Source organism: Trachemys scripta, chromosome 2 (genome assembly GCF_013100865.1).
Source record: "Trachemys scripta elegans isolate TJP31775 chromosome 2, CAS_Tse_1.0, whole genome shotgun sequence".
In the NCBI taxonomy this organism is placed as follows: domain Eukaryota; kingdom Metazoa; phylum Chordata; order Testudines; family Emydidae; genus Trachemys; species Trachemys scripta.
Genome location: NC_048299.1, coordinates 31,813,047 through 31,822,289, shown reverse-complemented (window position 1 = coordinate 31,822,289; position 9,243 = coordinate 31,813,047).

Below are 9,243 nucleotides of genomic sequence, written 5' to 3'. Positions count from 1 at the left end.
ACTGCAAAGCTTCATTCTTAAGATTCAACCTTTCTACCATAACCTCCTGTGGGAGATTGAAAGCATATCTTGCAATGTTTCTATTGGTGGGGCTTAGCAGCCCATGAGGGAAGTGAGTCTCAGAGCCCATGCTCCAGCCTGAGTGAGAACATTTTACACTGTAATTTTATAGCACTGCAGTCCAAGCCCCATGAGACTGAGTCAACTTACCTGAGCTCTGAGACTATGCTGCAGGGATTTTTAACTCTGTGTAGACATACCCGTAGCAGTGGTGACTGCATCAATGCTGAATAAGACAGTGTTGTCTGCATATTGTTGGCAGCTGAGTCCATAGCATCTCGCAGTATTTCCCAGTGGTCTCATGTAGATATTGAAGAGGGGATCACTGTGGGATCATGCTGGTGATGTCCTGCAGAGACAAGAAGCAATTACCCATCACCACTTTGAGTTGTGCTGGAGAGGAATGATTAAAACCACTGCAGTGCTGGGCCATCTTCTATTGTTTGATGTAAGCAGGTTAACTTTTTTGTGTTTTATTGTGTCAAAAGCTGAAGAGAGGTTCAGCATTATGAGTGTGGAGATTTTGCCTGTGTTCACTGACTGAAGTGCTCCTCTAGGGCCGTTAGTGCTGTCTCTGCATTGTGCCCTGTTCTGAACCCTGATTTGTGAGGCATCCAGGATGTTGGCTGATGTCACATGTTGGAGTTTGCTGGCTTCTGTTTTCTCAATTGTTTTGTCCAGGAATGGGACGTTGCAGGTGAGATGGTAATTGGACAGGTCTTTCAAGATCAAATGATGGTTTCTTGAGGGTTGATCAAACTACTGCATTTGGGTAAGGGTTCTTCCCTGAAAAAGGCATTGAAAACTTCTATTAATAGTGAGCATAGTTGTTTGCTGGCTTTTACCAGTGAGGAGAGATATGGATTTGTTTCCCAGGTTGTGGCACTAATATTTTTCAGGGTTCCTTGAATTTTGGCACTTGTGTTGAGGTGGGGCAGCTCAATCAAGGGTGATGGAGTGAATAATACAATGGGATTGAGTTTTCTTTCCCAGTTAAGATCAAATGAATACACGTGGAACTATCAAAGGGTGCTGATAGTTTTTTCACAGCGGTTGATACTTGGGTTGGATTTCTGGGCTATGCAGTTTGGGATGATGAGCTAGTTCACTGTGCTAGCTGTGAGTCTGCTGCATTGACTGTGGGGGGGGGGAGTAAAAGGTTCATTTTTCCTCTTTTACTAGAGTGGCATAGGTCTGGAAGAGTTGTTTATGCTACTGGTAGATGCATTCAGAATTTTTGTGCCACTGGTGGTGTGACTTTCTGCCTGTGCGCTTCATCTGCCATAGCTCATCTATGACCCCTGGTGATCCTCTAGGTCAGTGTGGAGCAAGGCTTTGGAGCAGAGCCCAGATCTGGAGCGCAGAGCAGCTCTGGAGCAGTGGAGCTGCAGGTTTTGCCTGGAACTGGAACGGAGCCAGATCACAGCTCCAAAACCCTGGTGTGGAGGGAGTGGGCGGCTTGATGCCAAGATGTCTATGGTAGTGGACATTAGGTGATTGTACTGTTTGCATTAACTCATCAGCACCTTGGCCTTGTATTCAGGTAACTGCTTTCCCATGGTTAATTGAAAACCTAGAGGGCTCCAGAGCTTTCATGTGTGGACCATAGCTGTATAGTTGTATAGGTAGATTACACCAATACAACTCCCAAAGTAGAGGCTCATCTTGAGGATCCCCAGTAAGTCTATTCCAGTGGATTCTACAAATGTTAAAGAACCTATACCCAGCAGAAAGAGACTATCAAGCATCTCATGGGGAATGTTGGCTGTCATCAGCTGCTGACGTTACCTGTAAGCCTGGGTGTTACTAGAGTTCACCAGAACATATGGCTAACTGACAAAGAAGGAGTCCGACATGCTGGTGAAGAGGTACTGGCCTAAGTGACAACACTTGAGTCTGGATGCAGGGTTACCCAAAGGGCTATTCTAGAGATAAAGAGGAAATAGACTCTCTGCCATGGATGCAATAACTATTACTCAGAAGTTATTCAGGTTGAGGGAGTAGCCTGGATACACCAGACAGATGTGACAGCTGTGGCCATTCTTCTATCTTTGCTGACTCATACCAGAGACAACCAGAGCAAGGAAACAAATTCCCTCTGCTTGGGTTTCAGCATCACCCCAGGGTGTGCCTCATGAGGGTGTGGAAGACTAGGTTTGCCATTCGTGGGTGAGAGCCTTATTCCTCCTGGCTTATGAAAGTAGGTAAGGAATATCTCATTTGATAGGATCTACTGTCTCCTGAAAGAGAGAATAAGTGGCTAACATATCCTAGGGTTTGGTAGTTAGGTTTTCAATGACATTTGCTTATCTATCTACAGCCCCACTTTAACCCTCCTTTCTTTCAGTAGGGGAATAAAGGAGAATGCTGATTGGAGAACATTAGGACCATTTAAAAAATTTGGTTTCAGGTTTTGACACTGACAACTGTGTTGGACTCCAGGATTATCCTTTTGAGTGGATGTGCAACATATTGATCATAAAGCCCTGTTTGACTCACATAGAATGATGTGGGAGGATGCATGGAGTCTGCTCATGATGTAAATCAGGGGTCTCAAACTCCTGGCCCATGGGCGATCTGCGGCCCATGAGCCTCCCCAATGTGGCCCGCAGGGCTCCAGCAGTTTTGGGGCCGGGTCTTTCCCTTGGCCCTACTTGCTGCCCTGGAGCTCCACCACAGGGGCCCGGCAGCACAGCAGAGCTGAGTGGCATCTACCTGCTCGCTCCAGTGGCTGCTGGCCCACATGCTACCCCCGCCCTAAGTGCCTCTGCAGCCAATAAGAAGCTGTGGGGGTGGTGGCTGGGGGGCAGCAGTGTGCGGAGGCCCCCCAGCCTGCCCAGAGCCCCAGGTAAGCGCTGCACCCCAGACCCCTCCCAGAGCCTGCACCCCACCCCTTTCCCACATACCGCCTCCTGGCCCCAAACTTCCTCCCAGAGCCTGCAACCCCATCTTCTCCTCCTGCACCCCCAGCCGAGAGCCTGCACCGAAACTCCCTCCCAGAGCCCAAGCTCTCACCCCTTCTGCACCCAAACCCCAGAGCCTTAGGCAGGTGGGGGTGGAGTTCTGGGCGGCATGAGTGACATTATTGGCCTGCTGGGAGGATTTGAGGATTGGCACTGGCCCTAAGGTAAATAGAGTTTGAGACCCCTGCTGTAAACTTTAAAGGGCAGAAGTGGGTAGCACTTATTTATGGTAATGAAGTAGTTACTAAAGGAGCATTGCCTGCCTTCTGTATGGAGCCCTACAGCTGCAGATTTTTTTTTATTTTTTTTTAGTGTTTTGATCTATACTATAAGTAAAGCTAAATGGAGCTCTGATGATGTAGTTAGAGGCACCTCTGCTATTCTTCTGATGCTTTGGTGTCTGCCACAGTGCTTCTGTCTTGGCACCTGGCTGGTTGAAATCAGAGTGAGCAACAATGAAGCTGTAACCTCTAACCTCCTTAAGCAGACCCAACATCACTAGGTTCTTGCTTGCTCAGTGGGATGAGAGCCCCTCCCAGGCCAACATTCTTCAAATAAAGGGTTGGTTATTTGAGATCTAACATGGGGTCCAGTTTTCAGGCTAGTATTTTCACTTTTTTTTTAAGTTGCAACTTCAGAGTTCTCACAGATCTAACCTAACTTCCTGAAATGTGCTCTTCTTGCGACTGCCTTGTGACTGCTTCTGGGCCTTTGCTTATAAATCAGTGACATCTGGCTGCCTCTTCTTCAGTAGGGGCCTTTCAAGATCTCTTAATGTATCATGTTTCAAAATACAGCTCTTTTCTTGGGTACAGTTTACAGACTTTTTATACCATGGCAGTGACTATTGCTGGATGGCCACTACTGCCTTTTCTTTGTCATAATCTCAAAAGGATTTGAACTGGAACTGTTGAGGGGGGAGGGATCGCTCAGTGGTTTGAGCATCAGCCTGCTAAACCCAGGATTGTGAGTTCAATTCTTCAGGGGGCTATTTAGGGATCTGGGGCAAAAATCTGTCTGGGGCTTGGCCCTGCTTTGAGCAGCAGGTTGGACTAGATGACCTCCTGAGGTCCCTTCCAACCCTGATATTCTATCTATTCTAGGATTCCTTTCTTTGAAACAAACTGAGAGAAGGGTTTGGGAAGCCAAAAGTAATGTGTAATGGCATGATAATCTTGAGGGCAAACCAAAGTTTCCCCCAACCCAATGGCTCATTGGGTTAACACAGTTAAGGCATGTCAGTTTCATGGCCAATGGTATGCAAGGGAGTGATGTGGCCAGCATCACATCCGACTGCAAGGAGAAGAGTTATTTTCAATTCTGTCCCAACAGGTTATATTGCCCCTTCTTTCCAAGAAGGTAGATGCCTATGGCCCCCAGGAGCCAAAAAGCTATAATAAAACTTTTATTACAAAATGCAAATTCCTCTTTTAAATTGAACTAAACTTCTAAATTTTAACTGACCTGTATAATTTGCCTTAAATTCAAATGTCTTGGCTAGATATAGCAGATCTAGAACCTATTAAAAATCGTTGTAAACGTCCCTCAACTAAGAAATCTACTGTGCAGATGAACTAGCAAATGACAAACTTAGTATTTGTAACCACAATCCTACGGCAAACCAATTACAGTAACAGCACTACTCTCTTTCTAGCTAAGTTTTAACAACACTCTCCTTTCAAATGGATAGAACACTAGTCTATAAAGTATTCCTAATCCAGCAATCTGGTGGAACACCGTAGTAAACAAAGACTTGTGAGGTTACAGTGAGGGGAGGATGGTCGATACATGAATTACTACATGTTCTTGTTTTGTCTCAAGATGGAAATTGCTGTTTTTATATATTAAAAAAATCATTTTCCCCATCAAGATTGAGGGGATTCTATATGTATTCTTTCTACTTATGTTAAGTGTTAATTTACTGCTCTAATTTTGTCTAGTGAACTGGACAGTAGACTAGACTCTGCATGTGTTAGTCTCACTTTTAAAAAGAAGTCTGACTAAATATAGATGTCATTATACAATCTTTCTTTTATACAAGACCTTTATTCCATTAGCATGCATTTATTCACTGTACTGGCTACTGATACAATGATTAAACTGACAATCTATTATTCGCCAATAACAAATACCCTGTTCATACTATCAGCTACTCCCTCCCTGGTGTGCACACACCCACACTTGTCAATTCAGAGTGAAGTCAATGAAAATTCATTGATATGGTAAGTTATATAAGTATTGTGAGAGTCTGTGAATAAACTAAAAACAATCCTATTCTCTGAGCCAGCTGTCAGAGGTAGGTATGATCCACTTGGGAGAGGGATACACTGTGGGTTTGGAATTTGATCTGTCAATATATCATTTCTGTCTATTCCTGATCCAGTAGCAGCTTTCTATGTAGAATGGTGCCATCTCTGCCATCTTTTGCCTTTCTTGTAGCATGTCACAGGGGTTTTCCTCATCATTCACCTATTAATTCACTACTCCTAACTATCAATAAAACCAGCAACCCAAATGCCTGTGAGAAAGGATAGCTCTTGGAATGTGATTGGAAGGCTTATAGATCTAGACTATGATGGACTAAACCAGGAAGTGAGTTCCGAAGCCAAGGGGTCTTCATGCAGAGTACCCTGTTGGCATGTCCCTTCTCTCTCTCTCTCCTGATTTCTTCTGTGGCAGAATGATGTGAGGAGATTCAGTTCCTCAGTAATCAGTTCCCAAACTACTAAGGGCTTTAGCAGTTAAAACTAATGCACTGAATTTCCCCTGGCAACTCTGAGGTTAACAAAGCATTGAGGCACCTGAAGCATTGGCCTGATGTGCTCACAGTATGACATTCTATTCAACAGTGGTAGTCTGCACTAGTTGCTTTCACAGTGGAATTGAGATGTAGCCTCCCTAATGTATACAGGTCTGTCGCATCTTACGCACATTTAACATGCGTGATTTCAGCTTTGTGTAGTTGGCAAAAAAAAAAAAAAATTAATACTGTACCTGTAGTGCAGGCGATTTCCCCCCGCCATTACGCTCAATGTAATTTTGACTAAATGTGATTTTCGCTTTACACGCTCACTGCGAAACATAACCACAGCGTAAGATGTGACAGACCTGTACTATACATTAGCCATCTGAAAGATGCCAAAGGCATGGGTAAGTGCAGCAAGCTCTGTATTTCAGAGTACTATCACTTGCCTCATAAAATGCAGATTGGAGAAAAATGCCTTCTTGCCCGAGTCTCTTACCGGAGTATCCAGTAATAGCTTTGAGTTTAACCATGTCCCTAAGTTGCAAACCTTAGTGACAAGTAAAGAGTGTTCTCCTTCAAGCAGAGCTGTTCCTATAATCCTCTGTAATGCTTGTACAGAGCTCTGTCATCCCAGAGGTATTTTTCTATAGATCGTGAGTGTGAAACTCTACACTTCCATTCTATATAAAAGTCATCAATGAAATCAAACGGACTACTGGATAGGAAAAAACATTGCAGAGTGATGTTTAAAACTTTTACTGTGGCCATTTTAACTTTTCCCCCTTGTCAGGCAATACAGTACTGAGCCTGAAAATGTAGTTGCCACTTGCATTTAAAAAGCGCGCGCACACATACATGCTTGGTCCTTGTAGAAATTAATCCTAGTATAATATAGCTTAAATCTGAAAGTAGATACTGGATTCAGTTTTGTGACTTTGGGGAAAGTCACTTCAGGCTATTGTGGTAAAGAGGCTATTTTATACAGATGTACTTTATACATCTCAAAAGTATGAGACTTAATTGTTAATAAAAACACCTTGACTTCTTTTAATTACTCTGTAGTAGTGCAAATATTCCAGGAAATCTGCCCTAGTGTTCTGCTTCATAACTGAGCTCAGACAACTGGCAGCTGGATGATTGGCTTTCTAAGGGCTGTGCATGAGGTCAGGCATATAGAGGGGATCCCAATGAGAACACTGTGCCCTGCTTAGTTGAAGTGGGAATCAGAGCAAGGGAACCTGGAACCACATAGAAATATGTTAAGGGAAAACAAATGCTGGAGACACCATAATTTGTATGGCAGATGGTGTTTAAAGTTGTTAAATGGGAAAAAAAATTCAAAGTAAATTGTACATTTTAAAGTCATTTTACTTTAGTTTTTAATTGAATGTTTTCCCCTTCCTTCTGCGCTTCCGTTGTGTCTTAGGCCTCTGCATTAAAATGCTCCACAACTCTGGGCATCTAAATAAATTAAATAACTGCAGAATTTAGCCCTGTCAACACTGTATAGTAGAATGGTTACCATTAGCATGCAAGTAATTAACATTAGTGCAGCTTTCCCTGTAATTCAATGGTAAAAAGGTATCGGGCAGGAAACATTTCAGGGGTACTCAACCTCATAGGCATGGCTTGAGCATGGATAGTGGCTAAAGATGAGAAAGGAAGAAATTATGTAGCATGATGACTGTAATTTAGTTTATGAAAAGGAACTAAACTTGCTTGTTTGGGGAAATACTGTGATATTCCCTAATTACCCACAAGCACTCAATGCCAACATTGATTGGAGATTGCTGCAATACTTGTTTAAATACAGCTGCTGTTATCATTGTTCTCCTGTCCATTAGACACGGGATTATTTTCTTTCTGAACATTGTGTTCACTAAACCATGCTCCTAAAACTAGTATCTAGCTCATGCAGAACACTGACTCCTAACACAGTTCTCAGGGAAAGAAAAATGTCCCCACTGGTCACAGACGCCAGAATGGTAACAACCTTGCCCAGGATTGGTGCTCCTAGCATAGTTTCAGCTGTTGTGTGTGGATAAAGGCTGAAGTATGTATTCCCCTCCCTGTATTCAACATGTTCCCTTCTGTCCTCAGCCACTAGGTATGCTTAGGCCATACAGTGTGATATTTTTTATTAGGCGAAATAATTCGGGCCAAGAAATGTTCAAGGCTAAGTGAGATTTAAAGTGCCTTTTCTCTCTACCTCAACTGCTACCAGAACAGATTAACATAAAGGTCCATTTTGGGGACTATGCCATTGTTCAAGTGTATGTGAACATTGCAAGCAAAATTACATACAACCACTTTTAAGTTGTATATTCTCCCCCTCTCTAAACCCACCTCCCCAGAAGCCTTTCTTGTAGGCTTACCAAGGGTTTAGGAGTTTGCCACCTACTCTGGACTCCACTCCTGCAAAGCTTTTGTCTTTAAAAGGAAGGAAAGAAAAACTGCTCCTATGCCGGTGCAGAATTGGTTTGCATGAAGTCCTGTCAAATCTCCTAATCTCATTTTGGTGCTTTGGAGCAATTTACTTTTATCCCCAAACCCAGCTTTCCATTTCTGCCAAAGAAAACACTGGCACTGCACAAGCCTGTTTCAAAACAAAGCAATTCAGAGGAGCCTGATAGGAAAGAAAAAGTTAAAATGATGAAGTCAATGTGTTTTTCATATATCTTTAAAAATCATTTTTAATGCTCTGAGTACAAGAGATGAGGTGGAGCCTTGAAACTGTAATTTTGGTCTTTACTGTAACTTTATATAGCCCTCTTAATATTGGGGCATGCATGTACTGGAATTTTTATTTAAAAAACACAGTTTGAACATTATCATAAAATATCTGCACATGTAAAAAGAGACTTTACAAATTGCTACATGGAGAAAGCATATTATATGATACTTATATGGCACCTATTACAGTAATAGGTGCCTCACAGTCTTTAACATATTTAACCTCTGCCACTCTGTGAGGTCAGGAACTCATTATGTCCATTTTACAGCTGGGGAACTGAAGCACAGAGAGACTAAGTATCATGCGCAAGGTCACCCAGGAAGGCTGCGGCAGGGCAAGGAATTGAGCCAGCATCTCCCAAGGCCCATTTTAGTGTTCTTGCCACTAAACCATCCTTCCTCTCTAATCCTTTTAAGCATCCCATCCTGCTACCCTTTCAATTTAGAAGGCACTAAATGTGCAAAGCTTTTCAAGGATAATCCACCACTGAAAGATGGGGGTGGAGGGTGGTCTGCAAAGAATTCTGCACTGCCACTTAAGTGGACCTTCCAATCTTCTCATTCATTGTATGAGGGTCTGTACTACGAGGTACTAAAGGTGTTGACTTGGGGCTTTGTCATAAGCCCTGAGTAAGGGGCAGGATGTAGTTATGCTGCCTCAGGACCAGACCAGGCCTCAGACTGAGAGTCAGAATCACAAATTAATTCTAGTTCTGTCCCCCATCAATTTTGCTCCAGAAG